The following is a 19,411-nucleotide window of genomic DNA, read 5'->3' as shown; positions in this document are numbered from 1 at the left end:
TCCAACCAATGCTTCGTGTCCCTGCCCAAGTAGCTGACACACACACATTTTGAGAAATGATTTATATACAAACACACCCACACCTGGGGAAGGCTGGCATAGGTGTACTAGCTATGCCCCCTTCTGTCCAAACTATAAGGTAGTTCCAGCTGCCACCAGCCACTACTTATCAGCTACTTAAGGCCCTTAACAAAGGATGTCCAATCCTACTGTGTAATGTTACTATTAATCAAAATGGTAGTCTGACCAAGAGCAAGGCTATTTAGGAGTGGCCGGTACAGTGTCACCAAATACATATGCAAGTACTCTAAGAGCTTAAATATGTCTCACAAATATCAGCAACAAAGATAGGTTTAAAATAGGTTCATAGGTTGGTATTAGGCTATTGGCCGTAGGGCCTATAGAAGCCTAGCCATAACAATTCCCTGGCTATTTCTTCACACACTATTTACTTCCCTGGATCCCTGTCTAGCAGGGTGACTGACGTGATCCCTGGGGTGAATTTCCTATCTCCCATCCAATTGTCAAGGTTCCTTTTGAAGAGGGCCAAAGAGGCGCTCTTCTTGACATGTATGGGCAGTCTATTTCAGAGTCTGGGGAGTCTCTGGGTCAGGAATCTGGGGAGTCTCTGGGTCAGGAAATATATTTAATAATAAATAATAAAAGAACAAGACAATACTCAATAAATCAACACAGTAGCTTCAGAGCTCAGAATCACAGGGAATATTTAAAACAACATTGCAGGACAGTCTCAAATAAATACATAAAACATCTAAATAATCTTTATCACATTCCTAACTATATCTAAAAGAGTTACTATACCCTAAAAAACCTACTTATAGCAAGGCAAGTGCAGGTGTCATGATGAGTGGATGTTCGTGTTAGGTCAAAGACAAAATATAAAATGCCCAACCTGTCTCTGAGAGAGTTCTTAAATTAATATCAAATATTACTGCTGGGTTAGCTTGGATGACATCACTTTTCGTCACCTGACTTTAGTTCCTAAGCTTCCCCTGTTGTCAGTAAGTACAAGCACTTTTAGCATCTCTCTGTGAAAAATACATATCTCTCAGATGTTTGCAGATCCTGACAGTCATAAAACAATAAAACACTTCTGCATCTCAAATGTAGTAATTACTTCTCTTCCAAGATAATACAAAAAACTTCTAGCTCTGGACATTGTGTGTGCTACACTGAAACTGAGAAATAACTTGTATAGCACAATCACAAAATAATTTAGTTTCAACTTATTTTCTTGAAGTTTTGCAAGTTAACCTTTATGTCCCAGTTTCTACTGTTAATACATATACAGTTGCACAATTATAATAGTTTATATACATTTTTATTTTAAGCCAGCAGGGCATGCTGTGGTTACATTTAACTCAGTACATAACATACAGTTATGTATAAATCATATCAATATTCACAAATGACATAGAATTATTTACAAAATGCCAGATAACTGGGCTGGCAATATTTCCTTTTATGTCAGCTACACTACCTCTGAAGTACATGAATGACAAACTTCACTGCAATATTGGTAATAATAGACAAAATATCACAGGAGTGCATAGACATACCTAAATAATTTGTATAAAATCTATTTATCCAGATGATGGTATTTAAAAAAACAGGAAGCCCTTTGCAAATAAAGCTTTACTATCTAGTAATACTGAAATTAATTGAGAGCCAAGCGTGCAAGTTAGATGTATACAACAGTTCAAAAATGGAAACTGGAAACAAGGTCTTGCCCATAATGCATTGTGAGAGCACAGTTGATGAGATTACTATGCCTTCCTCTGTGTTGTCAGATGTCCCATTCACTTACAGCAGAAGTAGTGAGAAAACATTTAAGTTCAGAAGCCTCATCCATGAAATATAAGTTTAAGCAGGAGCTTAGATTAGTCCATATAAATGTTAGAACCCCCCCATAATAAATGTGCATAATTACATGTTTGAATAATTGTCTGAAATGTTATTTTCTAACAGTATAAGAAACAGTTTTAACCACATCACGTTGGAAAAAAGGTAGAAAGGCAGCAATTTTTGTATATGATATTCTGCTGTTCACTCCAGACTTTAAACAGAGGCAGCCATGTACACTAAGCTAGAACATATTGCTCAACCTCTAAATACAAGAAATCTGGACTAAGTTAAAAATAACGGGGGACAAAGGCCTAAAAATAGAGACAATATTTAAATATTGCACTTCCAAACTTAGAAAGTTGTTAGAATAACAGGTTTTGTATTAGCATGAATTTTCTGAAGTGTATGGCATCTGAAATTCAAATGTTTGCATTATTTAGGTTCATAGGTTCATAGGCATGTACTAGGCTAATGGCCCTGGAGTCTTTACAAGCCTAGCCCATAGAAGTGCCCTGGCATCATGCCAATCTTCATTAAGACAGAAAAGCACAAATTGTATGAGGAACAACCCACAAATATGAGACAATAATCTGGATATGCTGTGAAAATCTGGACATTTGAGAGGTTATGTGCCAGAAACAGTTAGACTTGTTAAACATAATTAGTATACCACATTACAAAATAGCCATTTTCCACATCCTTGCATTTTGGATAGAAGTATATGACATGACAAGTGAAAATAACAATGTCATTTTGTAAACCATTCTTCTGAAAAACTTACCATGAAATTGTCAATATCGTCTGTTCATATTTCTTCTCTAACAGACACTCTCTTACCAGCAATCAATGTGCACTCTATCAATGGTGCCAGTGAAACAAGAGAACACCCTCCTTTTAATCTGCATCACATTGGTACAGCTCAAATCAAGGCTTTGCTCAAGAAAAGAAAAGAAAAAAAGAAAGTCTTATAGAGGTGCTTCTGTTGAACCCCCTTCAGCTTGTAACATAAGATATTGGTCTACAAATTCCCAATCATCTTGCTCTTACCCTCATCTTAAAGAGTAGCATATGAGAGCTTACTGTTTCGAATATCTAGAAAAGGAGTGAGATCATTCCTACACTGAAAGGTAGGGACGAAGACTGAGAACCACACATCCATTACCATTACTTGTCCCCTTGCCAAAGTGATGGAAAAAGTCATGCATACCCTTCTGACTATCATTGTATAATATCGTATCTCTGAGCTTATCATTGCAGGGAGTCATCTTTAGCCAGGTTGCTTTAGCACATTGCTTCCACTCTGGAGTAAGGGCAGTGATAAGTTTATTGTTAAGAACAGAATCAAAGGTTTTGGCCAGGTTGACGCTTGTGTAATTATCACAGTCAGCATTAATATAAATGTTATCTGTGAAAGAACACAGTTCTGTGATATTATGTAACCTTTCTAAATCCATGTGGATTGGAACAGAATAGGTTGTAATGCTTAATTATCCTAGCAGAGATGTATTTTTCTAATAGTTATTAAGGCAGAATGAGAGAGAAAACTGACCCCGGGATTCAAGAAGCTCGGCGGAAGAACGGTTTAGCCTTGCACCGAGCGTCCTCACTACAGATGGTGCAGCAGCACCGTATGAATATGTATGAGGGCGTGCCACCACACCCTTGATGTGTACAGGAAATGTGTGCGAGTGCAGGGGGTGTGTACAAGTGCTCTGCGGAGGCGTAAACATGCCCTGACAGTTGCAAAACCTACTATGCCTACTAGTAGAGCCCACCTCTAATAGTAAGTAATTCAGTGTCCGTGAATACCGAAATGTATGCTAAGCATACAAGAGTATCCAAAAACAGTGAAATAAAATCGAAGTAGTAAACACACAAGCATGTAGAGGAATGTTGAGCCCTGTCCCTAGAACTTTCACAATTAGATTCCCCGTGTCCCTATTATACTTTTGAATTGCTGCAATATCGCAGGTGTAAGCAAAGCGCAGCGTGTTTGCGCATCGCTGCCCTCCACGGAGCATAGCTTACACATCAAATTCATTCAAATAGAGAAAAACATGCGGAATCAATGTAAATGTCAATAGTGTAGTGTTTAGAGCATCTGCCTAACAAACAGGCATTCACGGTTCAAGCCCAACAAAAGCACATATCATTTTCCATGTGGAATGAATGTTGTTTTCCTGTAAAACCAACATAAGAGTATCACATGAGATATTTAACTTAAACATCATTCAATCAAAGTGGCACTGTCATAATGAATAAGGCACTAGTAAGCAGATGTAAGTACAAATAAGCAGCAGTAAACATATATAAATACCAGTAAGCAAGTCTGAGTGTGCTTGCGCGGGTCTAAGCAGTGCCCAGCATAGGAAATGCATACAAACAAGTATGTACAGATATATATAATATATATATATATATATATATGTATATATATATATATATATATATATATATATATATATATATATATATATATATATATATATATATATACATATATATATATATATATATATATATATATATATATATATATATATATGTATATATGTATATATATATATATATATATATATATATATATATATATATATATATGGGTCCCTATCAAATAATAGAAAGCTCATTTGATAGAAACTCATTTCACTGACACCATAAGATAGAAAGCTCAAAACAATGAAAACTCACTTGACTGAAACTCAAAACACTGAAAATGCTATATACCCTTTTCCCCACTGTAGTGCGATCCTGGAGTTAGTATATATAGTTAGGGGGTGTGTGGGGTGCACAGCCCCCCACAATGGGGTTTGTGGTGGTGTAGCCTCCCACATAGTTTATGCAAATATTGTTTTCTCCAAACAGTTATTCATTGTAGTTATAAGTATCCATGTGTAGCGTTTAAAATGTATGAAGTATGTGGGGAGCTAGGCCCCCCCACACCCCCCATTGTGGGGGTTGTGCCCCCCCACCCCCCTAACTATATATACTAACTCCAGGATCGCACTACCGTGGGGAAAAGGGCATATAGCATTTTCAGTGTTTTGAGTTTCAGTCAAATGAGTTTTCAGTGTTTTGAGCTTTCTATGGTTTGGTTTCAGCCAAATGATTTTCCATCAAATGAGTTTTCTATCATTTAATAGGGATATATATATATATATATATATATATATATATATATATATATATATATATATATATATATGAAGAAAGAACGACGTAACAATAAAGCATACAAAAGAAATGAGAAGGGAATCAACAGCAACCCCAGTATTATACAGCGTATGTCATATCAAGCTGGGCAGGAGTGAGCAAAGCACTGCTACTCACACCACTGGCAGGATATTACCAGTGGGAGTAACATTGTTGATCTGCTAAGTCTACTTTACACACAGAGGGTAGTCCCTGGTGGGACTACCCAAAAATTGATAGGCTATTTAACCATTCGACCATTACACAAGCAAAGTCAGGTATGTTCAAGGACTAAATGGTGGGAGAGCCTGAGAATACATGGGTTGGGACAACATACGTGTAGGGCCCCTAACGCTCGGGAGAGGGTAATGTGTGGAGGTGTGTCATGGCTGTGATAACAACTGGACAATGGATGGTATGCGTGTATGTTGAACTCAGGTGGGGTGGAGGAACTATGAGTTTGAAATTATGGAGCCAGGCATGCCAGGGTTGGATGGGCTGGTTCTAATTGTCCGCCCCGTGGAGGTCAGTGAGTTCGTTATAAGTATATATGCATACACACATGCAGACATCTATATGTAGAAGTACATTATCTGTAACACATTTATTCCATTTGCAGACATGAATAACATGAATGTGCCCTTACAAACCTCGACAGTAGATAGAATAATAGGTTGTGCATAAGAGGGAGGGGACGAAACTGCTAAAACGCAGAAGTGTGTACAATGTCTGAAGTAAGTGCTGTGCTGAAAAAAATCAAATGTGAGGACTTTCCCACACATGGAATCATTCCTGTGATCTGTCTGCTATGGCAACACAAATTACTAAACTGGTCTGTTTGTAAAAGAAATACACCAAACACGTACATAATTAGGCTCTTATGTGTAATGTGTGCATTACCAAATAGTCATACTTATTAATTTATTATAGAGTCATGTTAATGGGAGTAAGGATGTAATGAAGTATAGAGTCTAATCTTGACATAAACACATGCGTGTCCCATGCGGGACAATCCAAAAATTGCAAATATTGTCCTTTTGGTCGCTCATGTCACCAATGTTTGTGGACTAAAAGTTTGGGAATTCTGAGGATATGTGGAGTGAGTCAACTGATGAGATGGGTCTATAGGATTAGGGAGTGGCGAATGCGTAGTGTTGTGGATACACCACGAATCCAACTAGAGAATGGATAACTGCAGTATTAGGGAGGCATTGGGGTGGGTGTTTGGGGAACCAGGAGCCATGGGTATATGGGTATATGTGCAAATGAAGCAGCACAGCAACAGTGTATTGATTAGAGCAACCGCCTAATGAACAGACATTCCCGTTCCGAATCCCACTGTATCACATACCATTTACCATCAGTAATTTGTGTACATGAACATATTGCGACATCTGTCTGCTGTATAACCTGCAAAATAACAATTAAAAGTTAACTGGAGCGAAGTGTCAGTGTCATAATGAATAAGGCACTAGTAAGCAGGTTTAAGCATATATAAACACCACTAAGCGTGTTTTAGCGCGTTTGCGCGGGGTATGCATTGCTTTACATTGCGAGTGTGTGTGTGTGTGTGTATGCATAGATATACACAGATATACAGCTATGATAGGAAACAGCACACAAGAATGACATATGTTCACAGGCTATGCCAATGGAAGTGAGGGGCCCAAGCAAGAAACATGAAACACGTAGCATAACCTTCCACCCCCCCCCCCCAGCCGGACACGGGAAACATACACACAAATCTGCATACAATGTAAATAGTCCACTGCTCCCCAGACCACAGGCAGGATACAACTGGGGGGGTACACAGTGCACCCGTGAAATATAATCTTGGAACACAGGCAGGAGTGTCCCTTGCAGAAGGTAATACACTGACCATTCTGGCTGGGGTGTATACATACCCGGAATACAAGGGTGGGAATGCCTGATGACCCATGTGTCAAGTCAAGTGTATGACATGGGTCCCGTGAAGTGGAGAGTGGGCAGCGTGTAGTGGTGTGTTCAGAACTGACCAGGACCCAGAGTAAGGATGGGTGCTGTAGAGGAGGTGCGGGTGGGTGAACTATGGGTAGCCACTTATAGGTCTAGGTATGCAGGTGTTGGCTGATGTGGGCCTATATGGACAGCCCTAGGGATGTAAGCAAATGTGTTCATTGGGCAGAGGCGTCACCCAATGAGCAGCCACACCCACTACGAGTCCCACTGCAGCAAAGTGTAATCTATATGGCAAGGACCGGAATAACCAGATGTAGATGTATATATGTGGAGGTATGTGTGTGTATATCTACCCATAGCGACATAGAGATAAGTCTCTCCCTCTCCGTAGTACAAATGTATACATACAGAGACAGAATACATATACATACCCACATATCCCTATATACATATGCAGACACCCATAGACCCAATATGTATATATATATATATATATATATATATATATATATATATATATATATATATATACATGTATGCATACATATACTGATATATCTGTATATAGTAATGTGTATGTATATATATATATATATATATATATATATTTATCTGTGTGTGTGTGACTGTAAATATACACATGTATATAGCTAGGATATGATACAGCAGTTATGAATTGCATATGTTCATGGGCCGTGCATATCGGGGTGAGGGGTCCAATAAACAAACATGTAGCATGTAGCAGCAACCCCCCACCTCCCCAGCTAGGCCTGTGAGACATACAGACACACAATAAAAGTAAACAGACCACTGCTTCCCAGACCACTGGCAGGATACTACCAGTGGGAGAGACCTGCCAGGTTTAATCTTGAAACATAGTCATCGATGTCCATTGTGGGACACCCAAAAATTAATGATCATCGGAGTCAGTCCCAGTAATGATTCTTCAAACCAGGCTGTAGACGTACATGGACCAGTAGATTGTGCAAGCCTGATAACCCAATGTACGACATGTGTCCCAACATGTGGAGAGTGGGCAGTGTTTAGTGGTGTGCTTATACCCCACCTGCACCCACAGTAAGGATGAGTTCTGTACAGGAGGGGTAGGTGGGGGAACTATTAGTATGCAATTATGGGCCTAGGCGTGCAGGTGTTGGCTGGCGCAGTCATATTAGGACCACCCCGGGAATGTAAGTAATATTCCAAAATGGGCATAGCTGACACCCATACCTCCAATCCCTAAGAGCAAATCCACTGGACAGGACATAAACCATTGGGTGAACAAATAGGGACCACACCTCTGAACTGTCCCTGATTTCCAGGGAAGTCCCTGATTTCTACTCAAATTCTAACTCTGTCCCACTTAATCCCTCCTAAAAGTAGTGACTTTTGGAGGAAAGGTGGTGAATTACATGTAATGAATAATGACAACAATTAAGAGTTATAAACATCATTTATCTCAGAAAATGTGTATGAATTCATATGCTCTGAGTCTGTCAATGTGTCAGGTTAATAGCACTAATAATTTAAATGTGTCCCTGATGTTTTTATGACATGTCCCTGATTCAGTTGATATTTGTCCCCAATCATTTGAGAGGTCTGATAGGGACAGAAAGTACATATTCCATTTACAACCTTAGAAAGATGATAGAATATTAGGTATGCAGTAGCATGACTCGGCTGAAGGATGTGGGTTCCAAAACCCAATTACTTGTTTGTATTGACGAGTGTCAGTTTCCATGTATTAGCCAGACAGGTGCAGATTGTAAGAGGAACACACCAATAATATGACTCAAACTCTGGACAGGCCACGGATTCCGTACAGTCGAACGGCATGCTTTCACCTAATGGGCAGCCATTCCCAATACTGTGGGCATGTAATCCGATGTAATAGGCATCACAAGGTAATATCGTAGTCCTCACTCCCACCCAGGGGTGTGAGTGTCAGATGCAAACACCAAATGCAGTGCATTTGCAAGTGTGGGAGCAAGCGGGTGTAAGCCTGTTTGGCTGCCAGTGTGCGAGTATTACACTGGTGAAGCAATGTAGAGGCAAACTGAGTGTAAGAAACAGTAACCGGAGGTTAGCATTGCTGGGCTCTGCGCAAACCCACGCACACCCGCTCACAACTGCTTTAATGTGCCTTAATCACTCTGTATCCAACGGCCTTGTTCTGCCCAGCAACAAAATAAATGGCCTCTGCAAGGCTCGAAACCAGGACCCTGCACACACTGCTAATGTGATTTACCACTAAGCCTTGGCAGATGTACAGACATCGGATGCTATCACAAACATATCAGCCAACGCAGTCATTCAACAGTGTAGGAAATGTATTCCATCATGTAGATGTATGTGTATGTGTTTATGTCCAGATATAGATACATACACATATATATATATATATATATATATATATATATATATATATATATATATATATATATATATATATATATCAAGAACATCCCACATGACAACAAAGCATTACAAAGGAATGAAAAGGGAAACACCAGCAATGCCTGTATTATGTAGTGGTGTTATCCTATGTAATATCAAGACCCCCTCAGACAGACATGTGTCATTAATACATGCAAGCATTTGTACATTTGCCAAATACATCACTCTGTGCATTTTATTTACATTAACACAACAGTTTCTGTCCAATCATTATGTGAGAACAGTACTCCTGCAAAGTGCTGTGTGCGACATCATCATCATGAAAAAGGTAAATGGGGTAACCACAGAGGGACCGGTAGTGTTGTGTGTACAATGGGGTCGTCTGCATGACGTGTACCTGGAACATTTAGGAGTCATATGCATACCAGGACCGTGTGCCTGAGAGACAGGGGCGAGGACAACTGGAGTATGTTGTGATGCATATTAAAAGGGTTACATGTGTCCAGTGGACACGTGTGTGAAATGGACAGCTATGTATGGGGCAAATGTTGTTCTAGGAACTGATTGGCCTTTTGTTTCCGTAGGGTGAGAGTGGGATGTGGGGGAAGGGGAGTAGGTATGCTCGTGGAGGATAGGTTGGGTTGGATGACAGACAAGACAGCATACAGGGTTGGTATATGACACATGTGGGAGGATACACCTTGGATGGGGAGGGGTGTTCAGCAGTCACAAGCCCATGTGCCCCAGATGGAAACAGTGGGACTGTGGTCCCCAGTCATGGTCAGCCACCACTGCAGCAAAACAGCTGCAAAGGTGGCAGTGCTGGGGGCTGCCTAGGAGGGGCAGGCTCACCCTGTAAATGTGACACTCTGCCCTCAAGCTGGCATATCTGGCCTTGAAACCCCTTATTGAGCCCTTTACACACCACGTCCAGGACTGTATGACAGCAGACAAGTTCCTGTTTGGGCCTGCTCCCAGGGGGGGCAAGCCTCATCCTCAGTGGCGGTTCCACCAGAAGGTGGTGCAGAGCCAACAGAGGTGGAGGTCCAAGGCTGGGCCCCAGATGTGCTGGTGTCTGGTGCCATGGCCAGCTGTAGTGGGACAGGAGGTTCTGCCGGGACCTCCAAATCCATACAGCCCATGGTGTTGCAGTTTTAACACAGATATGGCTTAGTAATAGTCAACTGCATTCAGGATTACTTATAAAAGCATGCATAGATATGACCATCAACCCAACACAACAAATGGTATACATTTACAGAGGGAGCACAACACATGCATATATACTGCATGACATCTGTACAAAGTGTAGAATGCTTGTGACTGCAGCTATGAACAGTGGCCCATTATTGGTATGTCACTGAACCCCAGACAGTGACTGTCATACCACTGTTTCATGCGACATGTCCAATCAGGGATGCGATGGTGGTAACTCTCATCACTATCATCATGTACTGACTGCATTCCTCACAATATGCTCCTGCAGTTCACAGATGTGTGTTCAGTGAGTAACACAGGAAATAAATGGTTCCACACACTGACCAGTCCACAGATGGCCCTACAGATGGGGGTTCCCTCACAAACAGAGCACTGTCTTGTCCATTTTAAGACATGCAGAATAGCCATTACCACACACAACTTGTTAAACTGGCAGTAGTCTCAATGAAGCATAGCTACACTTATTTGCTTTAGTCAGGTCTGGCACATCACCCTTTGGTCTTTAGGCTATTTTCCACTGTGTATGTTGTTTGAGGAACATCCAGATATCATCTGTGATGCCGTTTACCAAACACCAGATCCAGGTTCCACTCACAGCAACTGTCATGGGCAAACACCGACATGATGTTCTTACATACTGCACTGTGTTTCCATGCGATTGGCTATGGGAACATCATCACAGCTGTTCCACATACAATCAGCTAGAGGAGGACTGCAATAGGTGCAGAGGCCATCATCTGATCATGACCATCACTTACAAAACACAAGCTGCTGCTGAGCAGGTGTACAACTCCACATCCACCAGAGAGTGTGTGGGAGGGACTGACAGAGGCAAAGTACATCAGAGAAGGGCTTGGAGATTAAAACCTAAGCATTTTCTATCACACACCTGCTAGTACAGGGGTTCAAACCCCTGACTGACTAGTCATTACTATTACAAGTGCATGCAGTTACTCCATGTGCCACAAAGATGACATATTGGTGTGCTGTAAGAACATATATGTGTGCTGGTGAGTGACATCTGCAACAGAGATATAGTAGACATACATTAGGTGTAGCACACATGGCTGTCCACATGAACAGATGTCATTGTCAACACAACCACACTCTCTAATGGACTCACATTGACACACTTTGCCAGGCCCACAAATACACTTCCTAACTACTTAGTTTGCCACACTGCAGTAATGCACAGGTACTACATGCACCACAGGTGATATCTGGAAGTTCTATGGGCTAGGGCATGTGAACGTGTCTGACATCAGTCGGTATGCCAATGGGAGTTATACTGGGTGCGACTGTGGTTGGGAGCATCATACCCCACACACAGACACAACTGACATGCATGTGTGCATTGCTTCATGGGTGTGTAGTGTTTGGCTGTGCAAGATGGCTGTACAAGGCTGGGTGAGGGGTAATCCTTGGCATCATGCCACCTGACAGTGGTGTGCAGTGTGGTACAGGGGTGTAGTGTCTGCAATGTCCCACACAGATGGGTATTGTATGAACTGTCCTGACATCCTAGTTACCATTGCGTATGACCATTGCTTTGCAATGCATGCCATGTCTTTGTGTGATAGTCCTTGACATGGACATTGCCTGGGATGCGCACGTCCCACAATAACGTACAGTGACATGTACAAGTGTACCTGGTTTGGCCGGCACATGTTGTGTACACAGACTGTTATCCTCAGATATGCCAATACTGGCCTGGTGTGGCAGCACCTGCTTATAGACAGCAGGTTGACCCTGTACCTGCATTGATAGCATGATTCAGGTATTCCCTGGTGTCAGTGGTATCAGTCCATACAGGGCACATGTGTAAGGCATTGTATGGCCTCTGTGGATCACATTTGATGGCACACATATGTTGCAGGCATCCAGTGGGGAACATAGTGAAGGCACACTGTCCGCAATTATGTGCCTACTGTACTGCTGGACAGGGTGCCATGCCCTCTGCAGCCCACTGCAATCACACCATGCCTACTATCTGTCATCAATGTGCAAGGTACTAGCAACATAGCGGGATATTCTAGAAAAGTGTGTTTGTGTATGACACATGGGTTCAGAACGTATTCCAGGTAACAGTAGAGTTGCATACCTTGCTCACCAGGCCTTTTGCTAGATGTAGGGGTATGGCTTGCCAACACAGTCCCTCGGCTGATTGACATCTGTACTCCTCGTAAGGTGGACATTGTGACATCTAATACGGACACCATATAGGAAAACTACAAAATCCGCTCCCCAACATGTCTAGTGGTTAGACACTCACAGCCACCGACTGTCAAACACACACACACACCTGCCATGTCTTGGAATAGAACCACTTCCTAACTAGTTTATCACACTTGTTTGTGGACGCTGGTATTTTTCCTGAGCCATTTTTCTTGTTTTTCACATTAGTTTATCACACTACAGCATACGCTACGGGGATGACTGGGTTACAGCAGTCCCAGAGGTGTATTACTAGGTGGGTGACAACAGCAGGATTGCCAAAGGTGGTTATGTGAATTGTAAAGAATGTGCATACTCTAAAAAGCATTATTCCTTTCTCAGACACACACTTGGCCTCTCTTGGAATAGAACCCCTATCTAACTAGTTTCTCACACTACAGCATTATGCAGTTACAGCACATGCTACGGAGATTACTGAGTTACAGATGTCCCAGAGGTGTATTTCTAGGTGGGTGACATCAGCAGGAATGCCAAAAGTAGTTATGTGAATTGTAAAGAGTGTGCATACTCTAAAAGGCATTGTTACTTTCTCAGGCAGACAAACACACAGTTGGCCTGTCTGGGATTAGAACACCTACCAAAGTAGTTAAGCACACTACAGCATTATGCAGTTACAGCACACACCATGGAGATTACTGGGTTACAACACTCCCAGAGGTGTATTTGTAGGTGGGTGACATCAGCAGGATTGCCAAAGAAGGGCATTTCAAGTGTACTGCGAGTTGTACATGTCTGTTACCTGCGTGTACCCGCTGCTTACTGTCACAAAAACACATTTACACCTGTTTACAACTGCATAAAAGTGTTTTACGCAGTCCCAATTGACAGCTTCAACAAGGCTTGCAGGTCTTGAACCCTGGACCATGCACACTGAGGTCACTGGGCATACCACTAAGCCATCTGGGTTGTATATATGTTGCATGGAGTCTATAATACACATCTTACTACAGGTATTCCACAGTACTGAAATCAAATGGGACAGTCACTTTGTGTACATATGTACAGTACCCTTAAATGTACTGTACTCTGTGAAACACAAAGACAAGTCCACATCTGTACAACTGTCATAACTACACACACACACACACACTCACATATATATATATATATATATATATATATATATATATATATATATATATATATATGCACCTACAGGATGTGTAGACACACACACACACACACACACACGCACACACACACACACACACATATATATATACATATACACAGACATAGCTATAGCCATATATATATATATATATATATATATACACACACACACACACACACACACACACACACACACATCTGAACACCCTTTGTGACACAGAAAGGTTCCAAAGGAACTGACGTGTACACAAAACAGAGGCATCTCATGTGTTATAACATTTAAATCTTAAGCAGTTCACCAGAGAAGGGATGGTTGGTGTGTGTGTGGAGTTTGGGGTGTGGAATGATGGCTAATGTAATCTACCTCGGGGATTGTGGAGTTAGGGTGGGGGAATGATAGGTATGGACTTACACCCCAGCGACCACTTCTGTGTCACTGCTCGACAGTGGCACAGGAAAATAACATACCCAACTGTAGTCGTGCTTGACTGTGTATTCTTTACCATTCCTAACTATGTAATACTTTGTAGACACCGGTCACCATGGTTGGCTACCATGGTGTGCTAAAAGACATTACACATGTGTATGCCTGGCTACAGGATAGTCACACACACAAACACACACACTTGCCAGTATTGTGCATACACGTCCTGCCTATATAAAGGTAACTAGTATAGTGGTATGCAGTTGGGGTATGTGCCACAGAACACATGCAATTACACTTACTCTGATTCCACGTCTGAGCTGGGTGACATCACAGGACTGATTTCTTGCAGTGGGGAGGGGGGAAGAGAGAGGTTTAGCAGCTGACAAGGATAAAGGCCAGTGCAAAAGGAGGTATCTCTTTGGAATGCAGCAAAACCTGCTGCCATGACAGGATGCAGACACAAATACACACACACAACCACACTCAGCCATTTACTGACACACACACTCAGGCATTTGTTGTCACACACACACACACACACACACACACACACACACACACACACACACACACACACAGTTGCCAGTGGTGGGATCAGAACTCCTGCTTATCTACAAATCACTATTACAGTACTACACAGTTACGAGATGCGCTACAGAGATTATACATTCCAAGGCAGCCAGACTGCCCTTCTAAGATTGAGGACAACAACAGGGAGACTGACAGTCACGAAGTACATAGCTGTAAACCTGTGTGTTTAAAGTAGGTGTCCATTACAACCAGTACGCACAAACAAGACACATCATCTGCAGGTAGGCCTGAGAGGTATAATTGTAGCACAACAGGAACCTGAACTGGAGTATGGCCATCTGTGGAATGGACAACTACTATCACTATACAGGGTTACAGTGGGCATGTTCATACACTTAGTAGCACAGGGCCGTTTGGGATGCACTCCGATTCTAACCACAGAAGGCCATAGTGTGCATGCTCATACATTTAGATGTACAGAACATGCTGTAATGGACTCCTATTGTAAACACACAGGTTTACAGCTATGTACATCTTACCTGTCAGTATATATGCACATCATACTGGTTTATTACCTGATACCTGTATGTGGCCCATAAATGATATATCTGTGTCTGTGCTGTGTGATACACATGCATGCATGTACATGACGTACTGACAAATATATGTTAAGTATACACAGTCGTGCATGTGTGGACATGACAGACAATAGGTTACCTGGGACACACAGGCGGATGCTACTTACAGCATGTGTCAAACACCTTGCTGCCATGAAAGGCATACATTGATAGCAGGTTGTGGACAGTGGCATTATACATGGAACAGTGGCATGTGCAAGCATAATGTGTGAGCCACATTGTGTAATGGTACTGAGGTGCAGTTGTCAAGATGACCTCTCCTGGCTGTGTTAGTAGTTGTCATTATTAGCAGGACTGCTACCCTACGTATATCTCACATTGGTCATATACACAATTTCTGCTGCTGTCCGTCATCGTACATGAGGCATTTGCTACCAAGCACATTACTGCCACTCGCAGTGATGTCATGGTATGAGTGACAACTGTTAGACCAAAACAATATGGCAATGTCCTGCTATTATTATGAGGTTGTCCAGTGTCTGTCATTCCAGGCTGTCATGACTGAATGACAAGCCTTCAACACAGAACACATGCATCCGTGTTTCATGGGTGTGTGGATAATACCTCGGTCGCATTTACCCATATAGCCGCATTCCAAGGCAAATGTCCTACACCCAGAAGTAACACTCTGACACCTACAAGGCAATTGCATTGGATGCTTATGCTAACCAGTGCTAGATGTGTGGCTTTAGAATCCATTTGCTCAATGTAGAACTTACAATGGGGAATACTGACAACTGTGCAGTGCGGAACACCTGGCTAAAGGCTCTATAGTGCACAATTGCACTACCACCATATAACTCAGATCCAGACATGTGGGCCATAACAGTGGTATGGACCATTCCAGGTGGTGGTGTACACATATTCATAAAGGCTACTCACATGTAAAGACCGCTACTCCAACATAACGCAGCACAGATGAGTCAGGTACAGGTGACAGTGGCAAATGCTGCATTCTACGTTGTATCCTCATATACATCCACCACCTTGTCCCCAGATTACCAACATTCATGCATATGTGGTATTACATAGTATGGTAGACCACAAGATAACCCTCGATTGGTGGACTGTACCTAGGCCTACATCAACTGTGAAAAGTACCCATGTACAGACACAGCTGCATAATGTGTTATGCAATGCAATAATACCACTGTTTGTAACCAGCTCAGTTGTACACATACCAGGGTCCCTCGGATGTTGTCAGCATTAACACGGTCGACTGTTGCTGTACACCAGTAAACAACACCCTCATGGTTGGATATGACTTAACTGTACCTGCCCTGGATATGTACATCCCACATTCATACAACATAAATTACATTACCATAGCTTTCGTTATCCTTTCTACATACAGGTGGCTACAGTCATTACACACATGCACATGGCAGATAGTATGCTAACAGTGCATAAGGTTTGATATCTATGTTAACAGGGGAAATATTCCCTCTCTACTGGTCACCCATGACACCTATCATATCATACAACACCCCATGTGGCATGTATGTCATTAGACATGTCCACCTAATGCAATGCCTACAAACATACCCAAATAACAGGATCATAGGACCTACACAAGGCCTGTATTGACAGACTCAGGGAAATCCAGCTCTGCTCTGTATGTTCCTGTGTAGTCACAGGTGATATGTTCTTGACATGTACAGCCATGTGTGGCCACAGCTCCTACATATACCCCATGTCAACAATTGCAAGCCATGCATGCTGTGTACTGTCTGGACATTAGCCTTAGTACCACAATATCCAGTACATGCTGGGGTGAGATGTTTACAAGCCACAGACCTCGCACATGCTTGAATGAGTGTACTGCCTAGCTCTAACAGAGCACATTGCTGGCACTCTTCCAGTAAACATGAGGTGTGTGTGGCAAATATGATGTGCTCACTGTTGACCATTACAGTGCCCTGGCTTCACCATGGCACTGTCAAGTAACAGTTTGTAGGAGCATGACATGGAATAATGCTGTGTGTGTCTCGCTGATATGTGCTGTTGTCATATATGTACACTTAGCTACTCGGTGAAGGTGGTGGTGTCCTACCAGTACATGAATACAACATCCATTATGGTGTAATGTTCGGCTATGTTTCACACATGACATGGGGAAGGTGTGGAATGTATCCTCTTGACCTGCTAGTGCACTTACTGATGTAGACCGCATATGTGTACGTGTATTGATGTTTGTGTCGATTCCATGTGTGTGCAATGTCTGATGTCTGAAGGTGACTGTTGTCTTAGTACATCATGCTGTTGCAATACAGCCTCAACATTGCCAACTGTATATGGTTATATGCTCTAAGTACAGTAAGCCATACATGAGGTATGGACAGATGTTTGGACATGACTACTAAGTGGTGGGGCTTCTTTGCAGATGAATGATTACTGAGGACAGCTCACTGGTGTGTTACAACCATTCCTACAATAACCTGTGTAACTGCTAAGGTCAGGTTTTGTTAATTGAAGTGGAAGACAGACAATGTAGAATGCTGTAAGGGTGACACTGAAGGCAAATCTCATGACACCTGTAACAGTAATATCCACTGTGCATATATTGTGCATATATCAGCACAGTTGGCAAAGGAAAGAGTCAGTAAGCTTTGTACCAGATGCGATAGTGCTGTACTTCTGTAATACTTATCATGAGATAGGCAGGTGTTTGATTCATAGTACTGGCATGTGTGGGTGTGCCCATATATGTCACTTATGGTTGGGAATACATCCCACATGTTTTCACTCTCATGAACACTGTTGTTAACACGAGTACAGACAGTGTGTGTGTGTGTGTGTGTGTGTGTGTGTGTGTGTGTGTGTGTGTGTGTGTGTGTGTGTGTGTGTGTGTGTGTGTGCGTGTGTGCGTGTGTGCGTGTGTGTGTGTGTGTGTGTGTGTGTGTGTGGCTGTCCATGTGTATGGCTGTCCAGTCCCTGGAGTGAGACTGTATTTTACCATAGTGAAATGTTAATGCCCCTCCCCCATCCACTCAATGTAATCTGGCATCCCTATTGATATCATCAATCGTAGACGGGCATTCTAACTGCATGTTAACATGTACACCCTGGGGTGTGACCTGTTGTTACATAGCCTACTGATGGATCCCCCTCCCCACATACACTCACTGCACTGTCGATGTCCTCGATCGTAGGCCATTCCGACTACCTGTACATGTGTAATCTCTGTGGCGCGTCTTGTAACTGCATAGTACTATAATAATGATATGCACATAGGCAGGAGTTCTCATCCAAACACTGGCAACTGTATGTGTGTTAGAGTGTGTGTTATTGTGTCTGTGAATCCCTGAGTGTGTGGGTGTGTCTGTGTTTGCATGCTGTCATGGCAGTGGGTATTACTGCTTCCAAATGAGAAGCCACTATTTCCACTGGCCTTTATCCTTGTCATCTGGCATACCACTCTTTTACCTCCTCACCACTCCAGGTAACTATACCTGTGATGTCACCCACTATGGATGTGATGGCTCTGAACACAGTAGCTTACTACACAGCTATCATACTCTTGGATCATTAGAACAGTAAGCATAATTGAAACATGGGAGATTATAACTGTGATGTGGAAGCTACAAAGTACATGCAGGTATTGTCATACTGACCTGTGGGTAGTCAACATGTACATATGGGACACTAACCTCAAACACCGACATCCCCCAGCACATGCAACTACACCTGAAAGAGGAAGGCAGAACGTCAAGATCAACATGCTGTTAGTGTTGTTACACATGATACATACTGTTAAAATGCATTCTAAAACTGTAATACATGGTATGTCTGCTGCCTGTCAACACTACTCAACAATATTAATCTACAATTGTCTACCTAGTATGTTCACCCTGTG

Source organism: Protopterus annectens, chromosome 2.part1 (assembly GCF_019279795.1).
Source record: "Protopterus annectens isolate FY-2018-M chromosome 2.part1, PAN1.0, whole genome shotgun sequence".
Lineage (NCBI taxonomy): Eukaryota > Metazoa > Chordata > Ceratodontiformes > Protopteridae > Protopterus > Protopterus annectens.
Note: the sequence above shows the minus strand (reverse complement) of the source record.